This window comes from Myodes glareolus, chromosome 26, assembly GCF_982192425.1.
Source record: "Myodes glareolus chromosome 26, mMyoGla1.1, whole genome shotgun sequence".
In the NCBI taxonomy this organism is placed as follows: domain Eukaryota; kingdom Metazoa; phylum Chordata; class Mammalia; order Rodentia; family Cricetidae; genus Myodes; species Myodes glareolus.
Window position 1 is genome coordinate 16203497 of NC_142051.1, and position 24723 is coordinate 16228219.

Genomic DNA, 24723 nt, shown 5'->3' on the forward strand with positions numbered 1-24723 from the left:
TCCATGAAGCAGGAAATTTCAATGACAGTTCAGTCACTTTCTTCTGTATCCTGCAGAATGTCTCGCAGACTCTTTCATGAAGCAGGAACCCCGAAAGACTATCTCACCTTTAGGCAAGTTTGGCAGTCATCTCTCTGTGGGTACTGCATGTCCAGTGAAGCAGTCCAGGCGAGGGCAGTTTCTTGCCCAAACGGCTAAGGAGCCTCTTAGATGCCCATCTTCCTCTCGAAGTAGCTTGGTGCTGCCAGGAGCAGATATGTCTCACTGTCATAAAAAGTCCTAAATTTTAAAACAATTAAATGCCATATTCTGAAGGTCTCTGAAAGATTTGAAGAATCCCTATTCATCTGAAATACTTCTCTGTACATCTAGAAAATCTAACTAACATGACTAAACACTTTACTATTATAGAGGATTGTCTATTAACCTTTATTTCTTAATTATACATTGCATTTTTTAAATGGACTACACAATCACAATACCTCAATCAAGAGCAGAAATATACATATAACAAAATTGACCTTAAATTTGTATCAATAAGCAAGATTCATACCAATGCAAAATTATTCATATCTATATCATATCCTCCTTTAATGTAAACAAACATTTATAGACAATATTTGGGAATATGGGCATAGTTTTTTCTCTCCAAACAGCTTCGTGCTGTATGGAGGCACTGTTAATCAGGTCTTTCATGGTGTATCCTGTGTGCTACGTTCATCTCAGTCAGCAGTTGGGCAAAGTAATTTTTTGAGAATGTTCATGGTGACCTTTCAGGAGTTCTAGGTCCATGAAACCATATTTGCCTGGAGGCAATCCACAGGTTCTCATTTTCTGTGAAAACAAAAGAAGAACCTCTTTTCCAAAGCAACATGTCCTTGGACCCAAATTCTGAAGTCATGATACCTTTATAATAATACATGCTGGTTTCACTTAGCAGCCCATACAATGAAATGCCTCTTTGTACTTAGCTCCTTCACAGTCAAAAAATTCAAAGAAAATACAATAATACTCATAATCCAGACCCTCCTTGAATTTTACATTTTTATGTGGCTTATTTTTCTTTACTTCTTTTAATCTATGACAGTCTGTACTCTGTCTCTTTAAAGACTTTACCCTTTTTAAGCATTAACTTTGTTTTATGTCTCTCTACACTCTTTTCCTTCTCTTTCCCAAGCCTACATACATTAATCCAACACTGTAACCAATTTAGAGGTCGTTTATGCATGAATCTGTCCTATTATGAATCTGTAATTCTTTGCTGTACAGGAGCACTTCTTAAAATTCTAAGCACTTCTTAAAAACTTAAGTTGTACCATTAGTAGGTGTAATATGGTAATGGCTGTTTGCCTGTCCAGTCTAAAACTTAAGCTGTGCTGTTATTATGGTAACTATGGTAGTTTCTGCCTGCGCTCTGCACTGTCCAGCATGGCAGAGCCGATTGTTCCTCTGAGCCATGCATAGTGCCCCAATTCCAAGCACACAGCCAGTCCAAGTTGCCATCAAGCAAGCCGTATGAAGCAAAATGCTCAAAACCCCCATCCAAGTGCTTGGTCTCCTGAAAGAGCCAGATGTCACACTGACAGCACAGCCCAGAAATCTGGCATTTCAAAACCACGGCAGCTTTTTTACTGCTGCGGCTGAATCAGGAAAATCTCTCTAGGAGCTGTGGCAAGCAGCCAGCAAACAGCAAGAAGTTGTGTTAAACTCTGTATGTTTTTTTTCTATAATTTCTTTTTAAGCCCTCTTAGGTTTTATGTGGAGTTAATTATCTACGTTGGGCCGCCAACTGTTTCAAGGGAGAGGTCGCTTGTTTGTCCTGGCTGACCGACTACGTGTAATAGACCTATCTTAACCACTAGCAATTAAATGTACCTTAATTTCAGGTCTTACTCATTTTTCAAATCTGTTTTCTTACACGATCTGCAAGACAAAAAGGGAAAGTATGGAAGTAATGGATAAAGATAACCAGCGGTGTCAGCTTTTTGTGGTGCCAGATTTGGTGAGCGTTATTCCTTTTCAGAGCTGCTAACTGTACGCTACAGATTAGGACAATTTTTAACAACAAAGTCACCTGCTATGGTCTTAGTTCAAGTTCTGAAGCTGCATCAGACAGCATTCAAACAGTTACTGAAAGGCAAACTATCATGTTGGAGCTTCATGCTCTTTAAAGCCAACACAAACAAAATAAAGGTGTTGAGCTAAAGAAAGACTGACTTGGTTTTAGGTCTGGTATAAAGACCACCAAGATAGTGGTTCTGTCCTACTTAATATTCTGGTGTTCACACTCCAATCTAATCAGGCCTGATAGAGACAAGAAGAGACACAACCTCACAGCTCTTTCCTTTGCCCTTTCTCAGAACCCCAAGGAGTTAATGACTGTCTCATTCTGAGAGAGGTAAAGAGAAGGGTGATGGAGCTGAGTGGTTACCATGCTGGCAGTTTATACAGGGATTCTGATTCAAACTAATTTGTCTAAAATAATGGAGTCAGAGTTGAAACCCAGCTCTTCTTTGAGCCCAAAGTACAGGCTGTATATTTGCAAGGGAAGACTACAGCACTGATGTTTATTTGTGAATTTCGTGAAACCAAGGCGTTCTGGAGATGATATGAGTGGTTTCTTATTATGTCTTGTAGTTGACAACATATTGAGAAATGGTTTTTAGAAATACTGTTGAGGCAACAGTTATATGGTTTGCTAATTGCCTATACTGACCCATTTTGAGTGTACTTGAAATTCATTTTGAGTGTATCTCAATGAGAACAGAAGTACTTGATTGACATGTATTTTCACATTGAATAGAATATTCATGAAACTGAAATATTCATGTAACTTTAAATATTATTATTTTCATTATCCCTGGATGAACATATAAAGAAAAAGAGAAGAAGTATTCTTAGAAAAAATATTGCAAATCTTGGTGTTTAAATTTATCAAAACAGGTCTGCATTTTGCTATTGAGAAAATAAGTGGGTTTGTACGCTAAGAGTCATTAACACAGTTATAGATGGCCAAAAAATAGTAAAGATTTTCACCATAAAAACCCCACAAAATTCAAACATTAAGAAAAGGAAAGGCACCACTGATAACAAATTTGCTACTGAAAGTGTTTTTATAATATTGCAAATAACTGAAAATGTAGGTTCTAACTATTTCATAATAGCAAAGTGGTACTTTTGCAACTTATGTTTACAAGGAATTGTTTACATTTTATTGCCTATGTCATTAAGTATTTATCATTGATTTAGCAGATTCCAAAATGTAATTGACAATAATTGTTACTGATCTTGACAGAAAAATATGGCATAGTTTTCTGCATTAAAAAAAATATTCTTTCCAGAACTTGAAAAACATCTTTGTACTGTCTTTTTGCTCTCTGTCTCTGTATTTACAGAAGATGCTGGTTAAAAAGTTGAAGTTCTAGACATGTTTGTAAGCAAGCAATCTTGTAATGTGATCATTCAAACCCTAAGATCTACAGTGACCACACACATCCATCAAAACCATGGTGGTTTGTGGGCTGTTTAAACCATTGTTGAAGAGAAGAGAAGAAAACAAGATTCTGTTGCATTTGTGACCTCTAGAGGCCAACACGAATGTGATATATTTTCCTCTTTCAACACTGCCTCCAAACCCAGTCTTTAGGGGGTTAGGATTTATAGATGTTTAAAAAAATGAGTAAATTTAACAGAATAAAAATGTTTTCGTTTTAGATGGCTATGTTGCCTTTGCTAACAACCACAAACCACAAATTGAAGTTTTAAATAATAATTTGAAAAGACTCAGAAATTTGGAAAACCATCATGGAAAATGAAAACCTTGTCTGCTTCTCAGTGGAGATGTCTGGGCTGATTACTTATGGGGAGAAATCTTCAAATTGAGGATGAACATAGTGAAATGCACACTAGACCCCGGAGTCAAAACTCATTTCTAATGTTTCCTCATTATGTGTATTCCAAAATAAAAGTAGTCACCGATTTCAGCTACTATACATCTGTGCATCTAGTAGTTTAGTAAGCAGAAAATCTACCTTGCCGTATTGATGATGGTAGATTAAAAGAGATAAAACAGCCAGGCGGTGGAGGCACACACCTTTAATCCCAAAATTCAGGGGGCAGAGACACGTGGATCTCTGTGAGTTCAAGGCTAGCCTAGTCTACAGAGCAAGTTTCAGACAGACAACAAAGCTCCAGAGAAACCCTGTCTTGGAAAATGAGAGAGCGAGAGCGAGAGCGAGAGCGAGAGCGAGAGAGAGAGAGAGAGAGAGAGAGAGAGAGAGAGAGAGAAAGAGAGAGAACATGTGAATGAGACTAATTTCACTATGATTGTGTTTGCTCAGGCATGTCCTTTTATCTGTAGATGATACTCTTTTCCACCACACTGATAAAACCAAAACAAACTTTGACCCAAAGTCTTCTGCAAATAAAAAGGAAATTCGAGACAAGGTTTATTACATTCTCCTTGCTCTTCTTTTTCGTATCAGTCCGAGTACCACTTTGAGTTAGGTTTCAAGCTCTTTGTCTTAAAGATGAGAATTGTGATATGGTCTGTGAAATATTAGAGCATTTCTTCTGTTCTCCACATATCTGTCACTGATACCCACCTCTCCTCACACACAGCCACTTTCCAAAGTGACCTTATTTTGCGGTAGAAGCTTAGTCTGTCATGTTTCAACCTGAACATTCATACAGTCCATCTATTATATAATAAAGGTTTAATAGAAAGTAGTTAAATTGTTGCTGCAAATCTCCCTTTCTCTTTCTGTACTCCCTCAAAACAGAGGTCCAATCAGGCATACCTCTGATGTGAGCCACAGAATACATTTGACTGCTATAATTATGTTGTCTATAACCTCATTGCCACTGTCAAATCCTTGATTTCAGTTCCTTCTCAATTCACATAAGAATGTGTTTGCTAAATCTTTGCTATTCACCTCAAACCTATTCTCCTATTCTCAACCTCTGATTCAACTCTTATTTTACAAGGAGAATCAACATCTTACAGTAGGAATTCGACAATATTCTATTTGCCACAGCATCAGTATCTGCTACCATTATTTTGTTCTTCTCTCCCGTCTCAATGGATTAGACTGTCTTTTGCATGAACTGAAACTAAATGCCAAACTCTGTCATATGTTCCAGCATCTACCCGTGTTTCAGACACAGTTAAGTTAAGATAAAGTGAAAGAAAACACAAAATGATAGTACCGGAAAGAGAGTAGAAATTTTTTCTCATTTGCAAAAGTTCAGAGCTTACATGATTAAATAGACTAACCTAATTAATCCACAAAGCTAGGATACATGCACGTTCTCTACTGTTATTAACACGGGTTCCTGGTGGTGCTACAACCAGTGTGTGTGCATTCCTGGCAACATACTATCCCTCTGCTTTCCTTGTGCTAATCAGACTCTAACAACATAGTCCACCGAGATGCAAAGTAAACATGCAGCTGTAACTTTACTGTGAGAAATTATAAAGCCAATTAAATATCAGGGGAGGACTGAGTGGAAGAAAGAAAACCGAGGATTAAATAACAATCTTACTTACTCTTGTATCTTCTCATGGTCTCTCTGTCTGTATTTTCTCTTCCCTATATTTCCCATCTCTATAGGATTGTTCCCCAATTTCTTTAAGCACTTTTCCAAACTCCATGTCTCCAACTACCACTTTCTTCCCGACGGAAGTTTTTGGGTGATGTCACTCTGCCATCATCCCTGACCTGCGTTCACTTTCCAGATCACTGTAATTTGACTTACCTCTTGCTGTTCAACTGTATTCTCTCTCAGAAGTACACGTTGAAGGGTTAACTGCCCATTATCTGTAAATGTGATCTTTTTGAGAAACAGTGTCTTTGCCAATGTAGTCAAATAAAGATGGGGTCATACTGAACTGCCCTAAAATTCGCGACTGTTCTTCATAAGGCTGTGTGAAAAGACAGGAAACAAAAACCATACAGATAATGTCCTTTATATGACAATGAAGGGTGGTTTCTAAAGACAAAGAGAATCAAAGATTCCCAGCAAACACCAGAGGGTAGGAAAGAGACAAAGCAAGCTCCTCCTGCAGAACCTTTGGTTAAAGCATACCTGATACCTTGTTCTCATACTTCTGCCCTCTAAGACTGACTGAAAGAAAGTAAATTTCTTCCTTTACTTTTTTGTTTTTGTACCACTGAGTTTGTAATTCTTATTGTGGCTCTAGGGAACTAATACAACCACAGCCACTGCACCGAAGCAGCCTTTCTAGTGCCACATGGTCTCTTCATGGCTACCTGGAGGATACAGGAAGACTTTCATACCCTCTACAGTATTTAACAAAATCATTCGCTCTCTGCCCTTGGCTTTTGAACACTGCTTGGCTGGTTTCTTAGCTCTCAGGTGAGTCCATCTTGGTTTTCTTTCTTAATCATCTCCTTTAGTTTATAACCTAAATATTCTTATTACTGTCAAGCTAACATATTAACTGACGTAAGATAAGCCAGTCTGCGTCCTCACTGGAGTATGAGAAATGGCACTCAATTTAGGAAAAGAACAATTTTATGAGAAACAAGGACCACTCTGAAGCAGCGCATAAGCATTTTACGTAATAGAGACTTATTGAAAGAAATGGGAGGAGAGATTATAGAATGTCTTATCTGGATTCTAAGCAAGAACTGAAAATACATTTGATCTATGACACAATAATCTACAGTACAGGTGGGTAACAGAAAGTTTGAGGACATGAGTTCAGGTCCCCAGAACCCATTTAAAATCTGGGTCTGTAAAGTCAGTAATAGGGGTCAGAGGCAGGAGAATGTTCAGAGCTCACTGGTCAGGTAGCATAACCAGTTGATGAACTCCAGATTCAGTGACAGACCTATCTCAAAAACTGGAGAACAATAAAGATGGTCACCACTGACTGCTGACTTCTACTTACATATAGACACATGTCCACATAGATATCAAGGACTTTTATTACTATAGAAAGCATCACATTTTATAGCAGGCTACTATAAAAAACTAAATTCTTATGCTTGTTTGTGATACAAAGATTGAATGTGTGAAGAGTAAATCAAGAAACAATCTTATATGGAAATCAAACATATAAAAATAAAGCAACAAACTAGGAATGTTAAAACAACACACCTTTATTATGGCCTTACTACTTCAACCCAAATTGATCAATAAAAGACAAGCTTTACCCATAAAACAAACAGACACAAAGAAAACTGTTGGATTTAGAACCTTAAGGAAAACATCATGTATGCCTAAACTAGAAGGAGGAATGGGAGCAAGCAGATCAGAGAAGGACAAATGATGCACCAAGAGACAAATATTCAAAGCAAAACCCTTCTCAAAAACATCAAATGCTTCTAAGGTCAAAGATGGTAGCATTAGAATTCTGAATTCATTTGAATTATCATTCACATGTAAGGACATGTTTTAAAATCTTCTAAAAAAAAAATGTCCAATGTAGACACTTGTGTAGCATCATTATCGCAAATGCTCCAACTAACAGAATCGAACCACCAATTGAAAAATCAAACAACTGGAAAAGGGAGGAGAGAGCAGGAGGAGGAAGGGGAGGAGTAAGAAGGGAAAGAAGAGAAGGGGGAGATAGAGGAGGAAGAAGGAAGAGGAAGGAGGAGGGAGGAGGAGGACAGGGCCCGGTAGAAATGGAGAGACAGTGAAAACCTGCAACAGGTTCTGAAAGTGGCTGTGCAATATCACGACTCATAAGTTCCTCACTAAAGAGGCTTTCCACTTCCAACGTAAAGTCCATTTCTCCATCATCGTGGATTTGGGGAGACCTACAATTGCTGTAACCAACAGAATCCTGTGGAAGTGACATGCTTATGCCAGACAAAGCCCCGCCACTGTCCAGGTAACTGCCGTTTCCCTTCTCTTGGAGCTCTGAGCTTTATTCCAGGAGGACGAGTGGTACCATTAAATAGAGAGAGGCCACATAGAGAGTATGAGGCTCCACCAACCAACCTGAGTCTTCAGAGGAGCCCTGCCCTAGGCTCATTCAACTGAGAACACAAAAGACACCCTGATGATATATAAGCTATTGGTTATGTATCATTTTATTACTGGTTTAAAATAGTTCTATTGACTTTTTATGTGTTGATCTGTGCTCAGCAAGCAGACGAAATTCTTTTGAGCTTTACTAGTTTGTCTGTTGTTTCTCTTGTACTTTCTATGCACTAATTTAGAGCCTCTGGATACACTGACAGCTTTGATTCTTCTCCAGACTCTTACTCCTCATTTCCTTTACTTCTCAAATGTCAATGGCTTCACCATTTTGTCACCTGTCAATCAAAGGAGATTGTTTTTAACATCCTCCTTCTGTACTGACCTTAGAGAGAAGCTTCTAGAGTTTCTCTACTCCCAATGATGTTTGAACAGTTTTACCAGATCTACCTCTTAGACAGTTCAGTGTCAAATGCTGTGTTTATTAATATATAAAACTGAAAACCTCAAGTTTGAGAGTCGGAATTTCTTGCCAATATAGCATTGGGCTCCAAATTAAACTGAAACTCTGAACACATTTTCCTACACTTAAAATATCTCTAATATTTTACCTCCTGGATTGCCTCATTTCCTCTTGTAGAATTTTGACCCAGAGAGTAGAACATAACAATACTGGTAGCCATGTGCAAAGGGAACTGCAAGAATCTACAATTCCAGCTGCTGACCCCACACATTCTACTACAGGAAGTACAACAGGAAGGGAGCAGACGATTAGCATACGAGCTTTGCCGGAGGCGCATACTGCTTTAACCCTCCGCTCTTAAGAGAAGACTGGTGTTTGAGTCCTAGCTACACTTAGGAACTCACTGGTCGGGTGATTCTAGACGGATCCTGTGTATCCCACATTCTCTGCCCCATGTATATTGGCTCATGAAGTTGCAGCAATGGGTGTGTGGTAGTTTGAATCTAATTGGCCCCGTGAGGTATAGGAAGCGGTACTGTTAGGAGGTGTGGCTTTGTTGGAGTCAGTATGGCCTTGTTGAAGGAAGTGTGTCACTGTGTGGAGGCGGCTTTAAGGTCTCATATAGACTCAAACCATACCCAGGGTCTCAGTCCACTTTCTTGTTGCTTTTGGATCAAGATGTAGAATTTCCAGTTCCTTCTAGAGCGCCATGCCTACCTGCACTCTGCCATGCCCAACCATGACGATAATGAACTGAACCTCTAAACTTAAGCCACATCAATTAAATGTTTTTCTTTATAAGAGTTGCCATGCTCAGAGTGTCTCTTCCCAGCAATAGAAACCTTATCTGAGACAGATGTAACACTGACACTAACCTTAGACGGTCTGTGAGAATTACAAGATCTGGTGGTCACAACAGTTACAGTAATACCTGACAAAAGCCATTGTGTTCATATTTTACAAACATTTTGGTGCTTTTTCTTCATTAATTTTTGTTAAGTGACAATTTAATAGATGTAGTCTGTTTGCCCCACCATCACCTTCTGTTATCTTCCTGCCATTCCTGTCAATCAACAGTCCCTGTCACTACTGGTCCCTTTTCCACATTCTTGGCTGTTTGCTTTTATTACCCGTTAGTTTAATCAGGACTGTTGGAGCCTGCTGAGGTTGTCAGTGGATTCACAAATATAAGCAATTTCTTCTCTCCGTGACTGTGTCACCAGCAAAAAGTTCAGCAGTAATGGGTATGGCCCTGGAGCTCCTCCTCCATTCTTGCCTGAGTGTCAACATGCCCATTGGGCAGAAACAGTACAGGCACCAACGGCTGCTGGGAGTTCATGCTGGCAATGGCTGTATCTTAAGAGGGAACCTGGAACCAGCCTGCAATTCACAATCCCAGAGAACCTAGACAACAGAGCGGACCCGAAGAGAAATATACATGAATCTAATCGACATGGGAAGTAGAAAAAGACAAGATCTCCTGAGTAAAACGGGAGGGGATTGTGGGACAGGGAAGAAGGAGAGTGGGAAGGAACAGAGGGGAGCAGAGAAAGATATACAGCTCAATAAAAACAAAACAAAACCAAAAAAGAAGAGAGAAATAAAAACAAGAGTGTGCTATAGAAAAAAAAAAGGGGGGAGCCTATAATGAGTCTTTTTCTACCCAGCCAGCCAGCACCCAAATAATGACACGGAGATTATTATTAATTATGAAAGTATGGTCTATAACTTAGGCTTGTCCCTAACTCTTATAACTTAAGTTAACCCATTTCTTCTATGTTTTACCATATGGCTTTTTACCTTTCTTTCATTCTGTGTGCACGACTTCCTCCATGTCTCTTTGGCATTGCCTCCGCACCTCAACTAGCTCCTCCCACTTCCTCTCTCTGCCAGGACATCCCACCAATAACTCCCGCCAAGCTAATGGCCATTCAGTTCCTCATTAATCCAATCACAGCAATGTATCTCCATACAGTGTACAAATCTCTGACAACAGAAGCCTTTTTCCAGCGCTTTTCTGTCTTCTGGCTCTTCCATTCTTTCTGCTTCCACTTCCCAAATGTCTCCAGAACCTTAGAACGGGTGGTAAAAACGCTTAGTTTAGGGCTGCGCATTCATGCATTACTTATTCTCAACACCTTGTAGAGATGTGGATCTCTCTCTGCATTCACCGAAGCCCTCTGGAAGGAGAAACTTCTCTGTGAAGTCACTGCCCTCCTACAGCCAGCAATGTTCTTGAGCTGGCCCCACAGGCCCCACTCTAAGGGGTGGCCGTGCCATCTGCTCCAAGCTGACATTTGGTCACATCATTCCAGCAGCCTAAATTCAGCCCAGGTGATGTGCTAAGACCATGGAAATTGAAAACACCTAATTTTCCCCGGAGCGCCAATTATTACATTTCTAACAGTGTAAAAATTTTAAAAGAAGCCAGGAGGTGGTGGTGCACTCCTTTCCCAGTACTGGGGAGGCAGTGGCAGGAGAATCTCTGTGAGTTTGAGGCCAGCCTGGTCTACAAGAGCTAGTTCCAGGACAGGCTCTAAAGCTACACAGAGAAACCCTGTCTCAAAAAGCAAATAAACTGGTGCAGGAGAATTGTCTGTATTCTGTCAATCATGTTTTATATAAATGCTGATTAACCAGGCAGGAAGTATAGGTGGGAAAACCAGACAGGAAGTAGAAGTGATGCAATGAGAACAGGAGAATTCTGGGAAGGAGGAAGCTGATTCTGCCCAGTTCAGCACAAATCACCGAGGAAGCAGGCTGTGACCTGCCAGCTGAAAAAGGTACTGAGCCATATGGTTAAAATAGATCAGAATAATGGGTTAATATAAGTCGTAAGAGCTAATAAGAAGTCTGAGCTAATGGGCCAATCAGTTTATAACTTATGGAGACCTCTGTGTGATTTTCTTGGGGGCTAAACAGCTAGGGAAACTGGGCAGGACATAAACCCCAACAAGCCAGTCCATCATGTTACAACAAACAAACAAACAAAAAACTTTAAAAGGTCCAAACTTCTTTAACTATTTGGTATTACCTTTAAAACTCTATATGCCTTAAAGTGACCCCATAGAACATTTAATTTCTTGGGGGATTTGAGGGCTTACTGTGTGAGAGAGCCTAGGCTGACATTGAATTCCAGATCTTCCTGCCTCTACCTTTTGAGTGTTGAGATTACAGATATGCATCACCACAATTGACTAGCAATACACTTAATTTTCATAGGACATTTTTAGATTCTTTCTTTCAATGTGTGTGTGAATGCATGCCAGGTGTGTGGGGGTGCCCATGGAGGCCAGAAGAGGGAGTCAGAATTCCTGGAACTGGAGTTGCAGGGGTTGTGAGCTGCTCCAGGTGGGTGCTGATAACTAAACTGGCATCATCTTGGAGAGCAGCCAGCGTTCCTATTCACTCTGCATCCTCCCTCTCCCAGGGCATTTTTAAATGGCCAGCTACCTTTTGGCAGTATTGCAGAGACAGCCAAGCAGGACAAGCAGAAGTCTAAGAGGTTTCCTTCCCACTCAGGGACCTCCACCTGATCGAGCTGGATCCTCAACATCACCACAGAAAACAATTTCAGGACGAACCAGAGAAACAGAGTTGACGATCTCACTGGGTAGTTAGATAAAAAGCTATCTAGGGAAAGATGACACACACCCAAAACATGGGTTTGAATTCCTCAGGAAAGAGTCACATTTGGGGCTGGAGAGATGGCTCAGAGGTTAAGAGCACAGACTCCTCTTCCAGAGGTCCTGAGTCCAATTCCCAGCAACCTCGCGGTGGCTCACAACCATCTGTAACGAGATCTGGTGCCCTCAACAGGTGTGCAAGCATATACATGCAGGCAGAACACTGTATACATAATAAATAAATCTTTTTTTTAAAAAAAGAGTCACATTTAAATGACTTAACAATGACTATGATGCAATTCTGTGACTTGTGCCATTCTGAGCTGTTTTCTTCAAAGGGCTTAATAACAAAGGTATAAAGATTAAACAACAATTAAAATTTGAAAATAAATCAAAAGAGGGGAGCTTCTCTAATTAGGGCTCAGTAGCATTTGTCTCTGCATATAAGCATAAATGTTTTGAGGGCGACTTGATACTATGTCAATTTATTGAATAACTAACTGTATTCAACTCCCTCCCCCTAAGCTTATGATTTCCCTCTCTATGGGCTTTTGGTCAGGTTTACTGTACCAGGTACGGATTCTCTAGTGTAGAAAGGGTTGCAAGTGCATCAAAGAGCTCTTGCCGGCCCCCCACTATAACATCAATACTGTTGTCTCACAAGAGCACTTTCTGGCCTGGCCCGTTGACCTCCTAGATCTGAAGATTCTCAGCCAACCCCTCCTCCCCCGCCCCAGCAGACTGGCTGGGCACCTTACAGACTGCACCCTACCAGCAGGGAGGAAACTTCCAGACCAGCTTCAGTTTAATTTCTCTATATTGTGCATTCAAACTGTGTGATGTCTTCCTCAGGTAGGTTTTACCATCTAGTTCTGGTGGGCAACCAAGGTAAACAGTGAGGGTCTATATTGTTTGCAGGGGGAAGGGAGTGCCTAAGACCCTCCCTAACCAACATCCAACCTCTGACACAGTAGAAGGTTTTTCTTTAATAATCCTGGCTTCTGAAAGAAACTTTGAGGCATACAGGGTAGAACCCTTGAAGATCTTTTTTTTTAATAAATTATATATTTTTTAATTTGGTTGCAAATAGTAGTATTCTAAATGATTTTTTTATTGCGCTGAGTTTTGATTATGAATTTCATGTGTCCTTCCTGCTTAAACGTTTTCCCTCCCCAGCCCTCCCCCTCTCCACTTTTATCTTACCTTCATTCTGCCAACCCCACTCCCTCAAGTGATCCCTCCCAGTGGCCTCTTTCTGCTTTTCTGTTCAACCAGTACTCTGAGTTGGACACACAAAATAAGAGCTTCCAAGCTAGAATCTACGTAGGAGGGAGAAAGAGCAGCATTTGTTACTCGGTGCCTGTATTGCCTCACGCATCACCATTTTTTTTTTCAGTTTCCTTCATTTACCTGCAAATTTAATGTTTCTTCACAGCAGGTTTTAAAAAAAAAAATCTATTGTGTGGATCAACTGCCTTTTGAGTCTCTATGAACCAGGCAGAGTCTATGAGAACATGTACTTTTTCGTTGTAATACAATTGAGGAAGAAAAATTGAATTCAGAGATAAGGGAGTAGCCAGTGAGTAAGTAGTAGAACTTGTTTTGTTTCTTTTAAAATTACGTTTACTTATTTATTCATGGGGAGGGGGGTCAGGAGGGCACCTGGCACAGCATGCATGTGGAGATCAGAAAACAATTTGGGGGAGTCAGTTTTCTCCCGCCCCGTGGGTTCCAGGGATCAAACTCAGCTCAGAAAGACTGCTGGCAAGTACCTTTACCCACTGAGTTTCTGGCTGGCCCTAGTGGTACAGTCTTAAAATGTTAAAATGCTTCTCCTAGATAGTGTAAATATCAACTGCCTGAGCACCCTCAATCCCACCTCTCCACCTTCCCTGGGACCCATAAAGTTCCTTCACGATGCCACAAAGGTCTAACTCCCTATTAGCAAGAGCTAGAGACAGCCTGGTTGGTAAGCATGGGTTCCAGGTTCCGGACTGTTCTGCGTGTGTCTTTAGTTTATATTTTCATTCTCCTCTCTGCCCACTATGAGTCGAGCAGCCTTTTCTCCTAAATGCTCCTGCAGGGTTCTGCACCATGGAGCCAAGGACCATGGACTGAATCTCTGAAATCAGGAACCCAAACAAGCAATTCCTCCACTTCGATCGCCTTCTCAGGTGTCTTGGTCACAGCTGCACAATATAAGCTCATAAAAAAACATTTGAATCTTTGCATTTAATTTTCAAATATTGAAAGACTAACTATTTCTAGGCAACCTTGAATTTTGGAGTCCAAACATCTACCAAGTCTTAACTAGGAACTTCGAATTGATTATCTTGTAATATTTCTCCTACTTTATATACTAGTTTGTTGAATTTACATCACCTTCTAGTTGACATTATCCATATTTTTAAGTCAAGCAGTGGGTCATACTTGAAAGATCTAACATACATCCATGGTAGACATCAACTACAAAATGAATGGATGGATGGGTTAATTGACAACCTAGCAAAAAGAAGTTAAATAATGATGATATTATTTCTAGACCAGTCCAATTCAATTCCCCAATCAAGTTCAATAAACTCAATGAATCTTATACTCACGCCCAAGTTATTTTTCTTAATAAGAGTGAAAAATCTTACATGGTGACACTCAGAATCTAGTCAGAAGTTATGGTTGGGTTTTTTTTTTCAGGGGCATTATTAGTTTCCAGTGAACCTTAAAAGGAGAAACACATGCTCCTCGTGAAGTCTTTATTTGTTATTTAAGATTTGTGCAAAGGAGGCAGCTTTCCACATCTCTAAAACTGCTTCAGGAAACGCACACACACTCCAGAAGCTAAGGAGAAATATGGAAAATAAGACAGCTACTTGTGAATTATACTGAATTCAGTGCTGCTTAGAAGACAGCCAAGATGTTTGTTTCTAATCAGCTTTCCTCTCCTGAACAAATATTTCTAGCCTGTAGGTTTTTAAGGGTTTTGTTGGATTGTTTGTTTTGGTTTTAAATAAGAGGTAAAGCAGTTACAGGAAATTTAATGCCTTCTAACCTACATTCAAAATTTGTTGAAAATAATAGGCATTTGCCTCTGGCCAACCAGGAACTGTTAAGTAGGGCCAAAGAGTCACATGATCAGCCATCTGCAACAACACTGACATCTTCCATTAGCACAGGTCAGACGTCACTATCCAAGCCACCAGTCAATCTATAGAGCTATTTTCTGTACAGCTTCCCTGGGCGTGGAGGGCACACAGTTGCGCTGCATTAAACAGCTTCTGGGGACCCTGACAAGCAATGAAGATGGAGGGAAGGACAGGGTGTATTGTTTCCAATCGGCGGGATGAGTTTTGCGCTATCAGATGAGCCCACGTGATTTTCTCATCATTAGCACCAAAAGTTCTAGCGATGTATCATAAGTAATCCAAGGCTATGTAGTCACATCAAAGAGGAATTCTGTAATAGCTGTGGAGTTCCAGAAGCCAGTTTTTCTCAGTAAAACATCAAAGCCAGCAGGTAAGTGCAGAGTTGAGCAGGGCTGGCATTCACTGATCGGGAGAAACAGCATCAGAATGTTATTGCTGGGCTAACTACTAGGGGCTGTCTGATAGGAATTAGCCTTACTCTGGTGCATCCGGCTCATCCAGTGGAATGTATCACCCGCTCAAGCATCATGTTTAGTTGGCATTTGAAGACGAACCCCCTGCTCTCTTTAAAAGTTGAAGGATGTCCGCACATGTGAATTGTTGGCTCGTGTGGATTGACACGACTCTTTTCAACGTCGATTGGGTGCCGTGTGGGTTAGAGATGTTTTTCTTGGGCCTCGAGTTCTGCAATCTGTTTCCTGAGAAACTTGCTCCTGGCTGGTGCTATTATGAGAAAAGCTCAGCTTTGGGGATTAACAAAGCCCAAAACATTGACTTTAAATCCAAAGTAAGCAGCCATCCTAGAAGAGTCGTAATTAATAGATCCTCTGTCATTTTGAAATGTTTAGTGATAGAATTTTTGACCAATTTTATAAGAGCTACCAGTCCACTACATGCACTACTGCAAAGTATTATTAGTGCAGCTGTTATGACCTTTTAGAAATCATAATTATTTTCATATTTCACTAAGTTGAATGCATGGTGAATACATACCCTTATATTATGTTAGCTAGAATTTCAAGATGAATCTCTGGAATAGTGTATTCTCCTGGCTCTTCTAGCTCCCAAATTATTCCTTCTCTTTTCCATCATTTTTGCGGGTTCTATTTCCTCATGAACACTATGGGATGTTACAGGACTCTATCTTTAAACTTTCTGTCTGTATAATGATCACTTAATCTTTTGTTTTCTTTTCATTTGAGACAGGGTCTCATGTATCCCAGGCTGACTTTGAATTTACGATGCAGCCAAGAATGAGCTAGTCTTCCTGCCCCCATCTCCTGAGTGCTGGGATTAGAGATGTGTATCACCAGGCCCAATAATGCAGTGCAGGAATCAAACCTGAGTCTTTGTGACTGCAAGGCAAGAATGCTGCCAACTAAGCTATTTGCCGAGTCCTATATTCTCTGATCATTTATTCTTGGATGATATTAGATACTTTTAGTTAAGTAACTCTGCTGAACTCCAAAGTCAAGTATCCAACTGCTTACTCAACACTTCCACTTTCAGATAAAACAACATCTTGGTTATTTCTATATCCAAAATTATGAGCCTGTCTCAGACACTTACCTCTCCCTCTTATAGTCTTCAAACCAAAAACTCTAAAGATACCTTGAATTCTTCTATTTTTCTCTCAACCAACATACCATGTACTGAAATGCTTGCTGGATCCATTTTCAAAATGTAGTGGAATACTCCTTGACAATAAAAAAGGAGCATACACACCCCCAAAGAGTATCAGCAACATTAGTCTGAAATGCTTGCTGGATCCATTTTCAAAATGTAGTGGAATACTCCTTGACAATAAAAAAGGAGCATACACACCCCCAAAGAGTATCAGCAACATTGCTTTCATCAAGCAAGCCAAGTAGAAAAGAATTTATACAGTGTAATTCCATTTACATGGTGTTCAGAAACCAACCAACACAATTTGTGCTGACAGATATCTGAAAAATCATTGTCTCTGGATCATAACAGAAGTTCAGGCTTTGAAGTGAAAAAATCAGTGTTCAGAATGAAAATCTGATACTGTCCTCTGGAGTGTTGAGTTTAAAGAAATCTATAAGGGCCTGCATGTTTGCCTATACACCACATCCGTGCAGCGCTCACAGAGGCAACAAGATGGTGCTGAACTCCCAAAGACTAGCCACCTTTGAGTGCTGAGGATTGAACCAGGTCCTCTGGAAGAGCATTGAGTGCTCCTAACCACTGACCCATTTCCGTCCTTTCTGATGTGTTCTTTATAGTTTTCATAAATTATGAATATATGGAAACAACACTATCCTCATCCACATGGCATCCCAATTATTGATTTCACAAATATTTTATCTTTATAAGCTCTAGATATAAATGATAAAAAAATAATGCAAACTTCAAGTGGATCATTTTATTCTGAGAATATAAACACTAGTATAACTACTTGAGAATTCTCGTCCACCAGACTGGCCCAGGTTCAAGAATTGGCAAAGGATAACTGTTGTCCCTCAACTATGGGGAACATCACATCTTCACTCTCTGGGTGTACTTCCAGGAGATGTACAGCCTCCCTCTCTGTTGGTACCCTGTGAGTAAGCACAGAGATAGGAACTCTTTAGGAGTCATCAAATCTGATACCTAGAAAACTTTTATGTGTCTGATTTATAACTGATCAACTTTATTAAGTGGTATTTGGTTATACCACTTAAGTATAAAATCAATTTGCCTTTAGAAACTGATATCAACATGAACAAAGCTAGAATTAATAGAGCAACAACACAGGGTCATACTGAATTTTTTTCCTAATCATTACATGTTTATGGTGCCTCACAAGCAGGATCAGAGAAATGAGTCAAAATAAAATTAGGAGACAGTAAATGTGGGTCAGCAGGTAAATATTTGCATCACATGAGTCATGAGAACCTGAATCTGGAGCTGTAGCACTCACAAAACTCCCAGCATGATAGGGCATATCCATAACCCAAGCACTTGGTAATGGAGACAGATAGGTCTCCAGTGCTCAAGGAGGGACTGTCTCAAAAGATAGATGAGGATCAATAGAACATGACATCTGACATTAACCTCTAGTCTCTACACATACCACAGTTGCACACACACACACTCCAGAAACACACAAACCAATGTATGCAACATAAATAAATTTCTTAGTGTTCTATTACTGTAAAGACACAGCATGACCAAGGAAACTCTTAGAAAAGAAAACATTCCTTTGGGAGCTTGTTATAGTTTTTAGAGGCTTAGTCCATGATCATCATTGGGGGGGGGGGACTAGCAGACAGGCATGGCATTGGAGCAGTATCTGAGAGCTTTACATCCTGACCCACAGGCAGCAGACAAGAAGAGAGACACTGGACTTAGTGTGGGCTTTTGAAAACTTAGAGCCTATCCCTAGTCACACCCTTCCTCCAACAGGGCCACAACTCCCAATCTTTCTCAAACAGTTCCATTCCCTGCTGACTAAGTGTTCAAATATATGAACCTAAGGGGGGCATTCTCATTCAAAGCACCATAATAAACACAATTCAATTTAATTAAATTTTAGATGAGGCATTCACCTGAAACAGATGAGCCCAAAGGAGAGTGGGGCGCATTTAGCATCATCTAAGAGCATAATCTTTGGGAAATTATTCACAGAATAAGCCTCTAGGGTGAAAAGAGAAAGCCCTTGGGGACTGAGGAACCCACAATGAGATAGAAAAACAGCTCCAACAGGAAAGGTACCCTGAGACAGAAGCGCCGAAAATGGCCACAAGAAACTAAGGCACATGGGGGCTGGAGAGATGACTCAGAGGTTTGCTCTTCCAAAGGTCCTGAGTTCAATTCCCAGCAACCACATGGTGGCTCACAACTATCTGTAATGGGGTCTGGTGCCCTCTTCTGGCCTGCAGGCATACACACAGGCAGAATATTGTATACATAATAAATAAATAAATATTTTTTAAAAAGAAAGAAAGAAAAGAAATTAAGGCACATAGCTTCAGCAGCAGTTATGCAACCCTGTTCTCTATGGCCATAAAACATGATACCACAGTCTGAAGAGTCAAGCCCAGTCAAGGTACTTGCTTTGTCATGAGGCTATTGGCCCCACAGTATCCTCTAGTGGCCAAAAATGTTTCCCTGTGTTCTAAAAATATAACCCCCTTGGTGTAGGAGGTCCTTCTTTCTATGTGTTGCTTGTATTGGTTAATGAATAAAGAAACTGCCTTGACCTAGTAGGGCAGAACTCAGGTAGGCAAAGAAGACAGAACTGAATTCTGGGAGGAAGAAAGCAGAGTCAGGAGAGAGCCACCATGGAGCAACCAGAGTCAGACATGATGAATCTTTCCCAGTAAGCCACTGCCACATGGCGATATACAGATTAATAGAAATGGGTTAAATCAAGATGTGAGAGTTAGCCAAAAAGAGGCTAGAGCTAATGGACCAAACGTAATTTAATTGATATAATTTCTGTGTGGTTATTTCGGGGCTAAGCTATCTGGGTGGCCAGGACAAAGAAGCGGGTCCTCCTCCTTGCAACACCCCCTTCCCTTTCTAAAACCAAATCTCTGGGCCAGGTGTTGCAGCAACTCATGCCTATAAGCTCAGGAGTTTGAGACTAACCTGACCAACATACAAAGCTTCTGGATATCTAGGGCTACATAGAGAGACTCTCTCTGGAAACAAATGATCACAGTATAATTCTGTTTTTAAAGTTTTCTGCCTGGTATTTTGCTCCACTTAACTGCAGCTCACAAAGCATTGTGGCCACTGGAAGCATACTGACTTAGTGCTTAAAAGGAGTGATGGAGCCCAACAAGGACAAGTCTGCTCTAGGTCAGACAGCCTTGGAGAGTAATACCTAACTGCATCATTTACTGGCTTTGACCCTGGGTGAATAAGCATACCTACTTCTCAGTTGACATGTCTCTAAAGTGCAGATAATAATTCTATTACTTCATAGGATAAGCTTCATAGTAATAAAAAATGTCAACCCAGCTTGGAGCCACTTAACTCAGATTCTTCAGTTCAAGCCATTTTGGGTGTGTGTTTTCTACTGTTCCTTGCAGCAACTGTCCTTCTACTGTTTTACTAACTACTATAAATGTTTTTTAAATACATTGAATGGTCAGAATTTTAGTAAATTAGAACCACTTCTATTATAAAGATGGTTCCAGTCAATAAGTGTGCATCTGAGAAAACTAAAACCCATGGTGTTAAGCATCTTATATGAGGCCACACAGCTGGAAAAGCTGGGTCTGTCTAAATGCATTATGCTTGTTTGACTGAGACCTTTGATTGTGGACTTGTTGCTCTCCTTAATCTAGAGAATCACTATGAAGCACACTCCAATCCAGGAAAACAGAGCAACAGTCTGTTTCTTCTATATATTTCCAAAGAAAAACAATAGCTAACCATTAGGGGGCAGAGTTTCATATAGCCCAGGATGGTCTCAAACTTGATATCTAGTTGAAGTTGACCTTGAACTTCTAACCAAGTTGCCTACAATTCCTAGGTACTGGATTGCACCTGTGTACTATTACACCCATTTTTCACAGGGTAGTGGTCAAATCTAGGGCTTTATGCATTCTTGACAAGGATTCTACCAACTGAGCTACCTCTCCAGGTCACTGTTCAAAGACAGGAAACAGATGAATGTAACTGACAGTTTTATAACAAAAAGATATTAGAGGAATCTTCTAAAAAGCAAAAGATTGGTGAGTTCAATATATGTTTGGAACACTGATCATGACTTAAATAAAACATAAAAATATGGACAAGCAGATAAATCATGTTTACGCACTTAGTTCCTGGGCAACCAATGGGGTTAATGATGTGGGATTCCCCTCTGTGTACTTTAAATATGTTTTATTACCATTGTGTAATAAAGAAGCTGATTCAGCCTATGGCAGGGAAGAATATAGCCAGGTTGGAAGAGAGAGAGAGAGAGAGAGAGAGAGAGAGAGAGAGAGAGAGAGTAGACAGAGTCAAGGAGCCATCATGTAGCTGCCGAAGGAGGCAGACACCATGTAGCTGCCCAACAAGCAAGAGGTAACAAACTATGAGCCTTGGGTAAGATACAAAATAATAGAAATGGGTAAATTTAAGATATAAGAGTTAGTTAGAAATATGCCTGAGTTGTTGGCCAAACAGTGTTGTAATTAACAGAGTTTCTATCTGATTATTTGGGTCTGAGTGGATGGGAAATTAAAGAACAGTCTCATTTACAGATGGTGCCAACATGGGCCAACTACATCCACATAAAACTTGAGAGAGCTTGAAAAGGAATTCTAGATACAAAAGAACAGAGTTAAGCCCAGCTTCTTGTTAGCAGCATTTTCTTGGGTGGGCTCTGTTTGCTAGAAGCAAGAAGCAACACGACTTCTTGAAGAGAAAGCTTCCTGGTTTGTGCTGGCAGCATGAATGTCTCTTGCTCTTTCAGGAGGTCCTGCTATGGAGCATTTAAATGGGGTTTGTGAGCAGAGTGCTACAAGTTGCTTAATGGTGACATAGATCTGCTGTGTCCCTGGAGCTGGGGCAGTGAGCTTGGCTTGCAGAGCTGACAGTAAACATACCTCTGCCATATTGAAAGGCTAAGAGTGGTGGAACCAGCATCCAGGGCTGCTGCAATCAAGTTTCTTACCTTTATAAAAAGTAAGTATAAGTAAAAGAATAAGTAAGTATAAGAAAAAAAATTTTCTTAGTCAGAAAATTATTACAGATATGCAATAAAGACAGATTCAGACAGAAATAAACCTCTGAACAGGTCACAGTGTGTTTTACAAAATGTGTGCAGGCATGGGAAAGAGAAGAAAAAGAGTACAGACAGTTAAAAAAAGATAAATAGTTATAAAAAATAAAACAAAGTCTTTAAAAAGACAGTAAACATAATATAAGAGTACAGGCAGTCATAGATTAAATGAGTAGAGAAAAAAGTCACATAGAGATGTAAAATACATATCTACAATAAGATATTGTGTTTGTGCAGCTCATTTAAAATGTAATGCATAATTAAAATTATGGATTAATAGATAGTCGTTTATAATAATTAAACTTTTAATTACATTAGTTAGGTTTTCTAGATGTACAGAAATACATTTCAGATAGATAGGTCTTCTTCAAATCTTTCAAAGACTTACAGAATATGGCATTTAAAATGTTTTAAGAAGTTAGACTTTTCTCACCAGTGAAACATGTCTGCGTTTCACAGCGTCAATTACTTCAGAGATATTAATGGTCATTGAAGAAACTCATTATGGAATTTGCCTTCAATATGCCAAGCTAGTCAATTGCTCTTGTCTGGACTGCTTGATGGTTTGCTGCATGAAGTGGACACGCAGACCTCACAGAAAAGTGACTGTTGAACATTTCAAAAGACAGATGGTCCTTCAGGATTCCTGCTTCACAAAAAGAAACTGTCAGACATTCTACAGGATACAGAGGCACTAACAAACTGCCAAGATAGGTGAAACAGCCTTTCAAATTTCCTACTTCATGGAAAAATCTACCAGATACGATAGGCCTGTAGGCTAGAGAGGGATGCCCCAATGCTACAAAAGAACTTTGAGTGACTGTCCAGGCAGCAGGATGTCTCTGTCAATTCTAAAGTTTCGAAAGTTGCTTACATGAACTTTGTGTTTACTTAGGTAATATTATATCCTTCTGGGGTCGTTAAAGAGTTGATGACAGATAGTTATCGTTATAGTTTTCCATAGTTATGATAAAAGATAAATTAGATATAAAACTTTAGACTCACAAAGATAGGATAGATAATAGAATATTTGCCAAATGTAAATGGACTAAATATTGTAATTATAATTCTTGCTTGATAACTGTTTTGTATATGTAATTTTACTATGTTAAAGATAAAACTTTTCTTTTTATTTAGATAGAAAAGGGGAGGTGATGTGGGATTCCCTTCTGTATGTTGTGGATATGTGTTATTACCATTGATTAATAAAGAAGCTGCCTCAGTCTATGGAAAGACAGAATATAGCTAGACTGGAAGGAATAGAGAGGAGGAGCAGGCAGAGTCAAGGAGATGCCACATAGCTGCTGAAAAAGGCCTAAGGAGGAAGACACCATGTAGCTGCCCAAGAAGCAAGAGGTAACGAACCATGAGCCTAATGGTAAAATACTTGAGCAGCCTAATTTGACTCTACACTGGTTTTCTTGACGCTACTTGAAAATGCCATGCTTCCTCCTGGCATTAGGTTTGCCCATGAAGTTCCTCAGTGTATTCCAATATATGACAATCTTCTTTCACGTCTCTGTCACCTATCAGAGAAGCATCCCCTGGTTTGCATAAACTAGAACACCTATCATCAAATATTACCATTTTGCTTTATTTTTCTCAACCCATTTATCATGACTTTCAATCATATTAAGCACATGTTAACATTTTATTGTTTGTATAATACATAAGCATTATGACATCAATGACTGGTTTTGTAGATGTCTCTCCAGCTCCTAGAAAGGTGTGTAGTATATATTATATTGCTAATAAATATAAGAATTCATGCCTGTATATATGAACTCAAGTTCTGTGTGATGCCCTGTGTACAAATGTTCCGCATTTGAATTAATTAAGTGAGTTAAAAGACCGAGTTACTTTGTAGTCAGGGATAAAACCAGCATGTATACTTAATTAGTGCAGCTTTGATTCCAGTGGATGGCTATACCTACAACAGAGTTAGAACTCATCAGTTTAGTGCTAACCAATATCAACCACTGCACACATACACAAAAAGATACTAAAGAATAGATCCCTTACAAGCTTTAGACCCACCTAATAAAGTAATAGGAATCTCCTACTCTAATTAAAGGTTAAATTAAGGCCTATGTTCATCATAATTTGGACCAATTCAACCTTCTTAAGCATGTTTTCTAATGGGACCATCCTTGCAGTTGTAGCAAAGACGGCTCACATTGTGCATGAAGTAGAGTCTCCCATACCACACTCCTGGATCTACATTCATTTACTTCTAGGAGCCATTGCCTTAGCAACATGTTTCCTGGATGCAAGCATCTGAATACAAATCATAATGTAATCAGTCCTATAAAACACACACACACACACACACACACACACACACACACACACACACACAAGAAGCTTTTTTTAAAGACTATCTATTGAAATCTGGGGTCATAAAAAATACCTTATTCATTCCCATCCTGATTTCCTTCACGCGCTTTTAGCATGGCTGATGTTTGATATAGGAAATGCAACTGGCAATTGCAAAACTCTTCCTGTGTTCCAGATATGGTAAAGAGGTTACTCCATTTGATTTAATTCTTACAACAATTACTTAAGACAAGTGTTATTACTAAACAGACTGAGCAAGTTGTATTTATACACACACACACACACACACACACACACACACACACGAATTTGAGAGGAAGTAAGGGGGATGGGAAGTGCAGGAAAGAGGAAAGGGAAAGAGGTAAATAATATATTTTAATTAAAAAACACATATAAAGAGAAATAAAAGCAGACAGGTGTTATTGGTACTAGAGAGATAGCTGAGTCTAAAAATCTTTTTCATTGCAAACATAAGTCCCC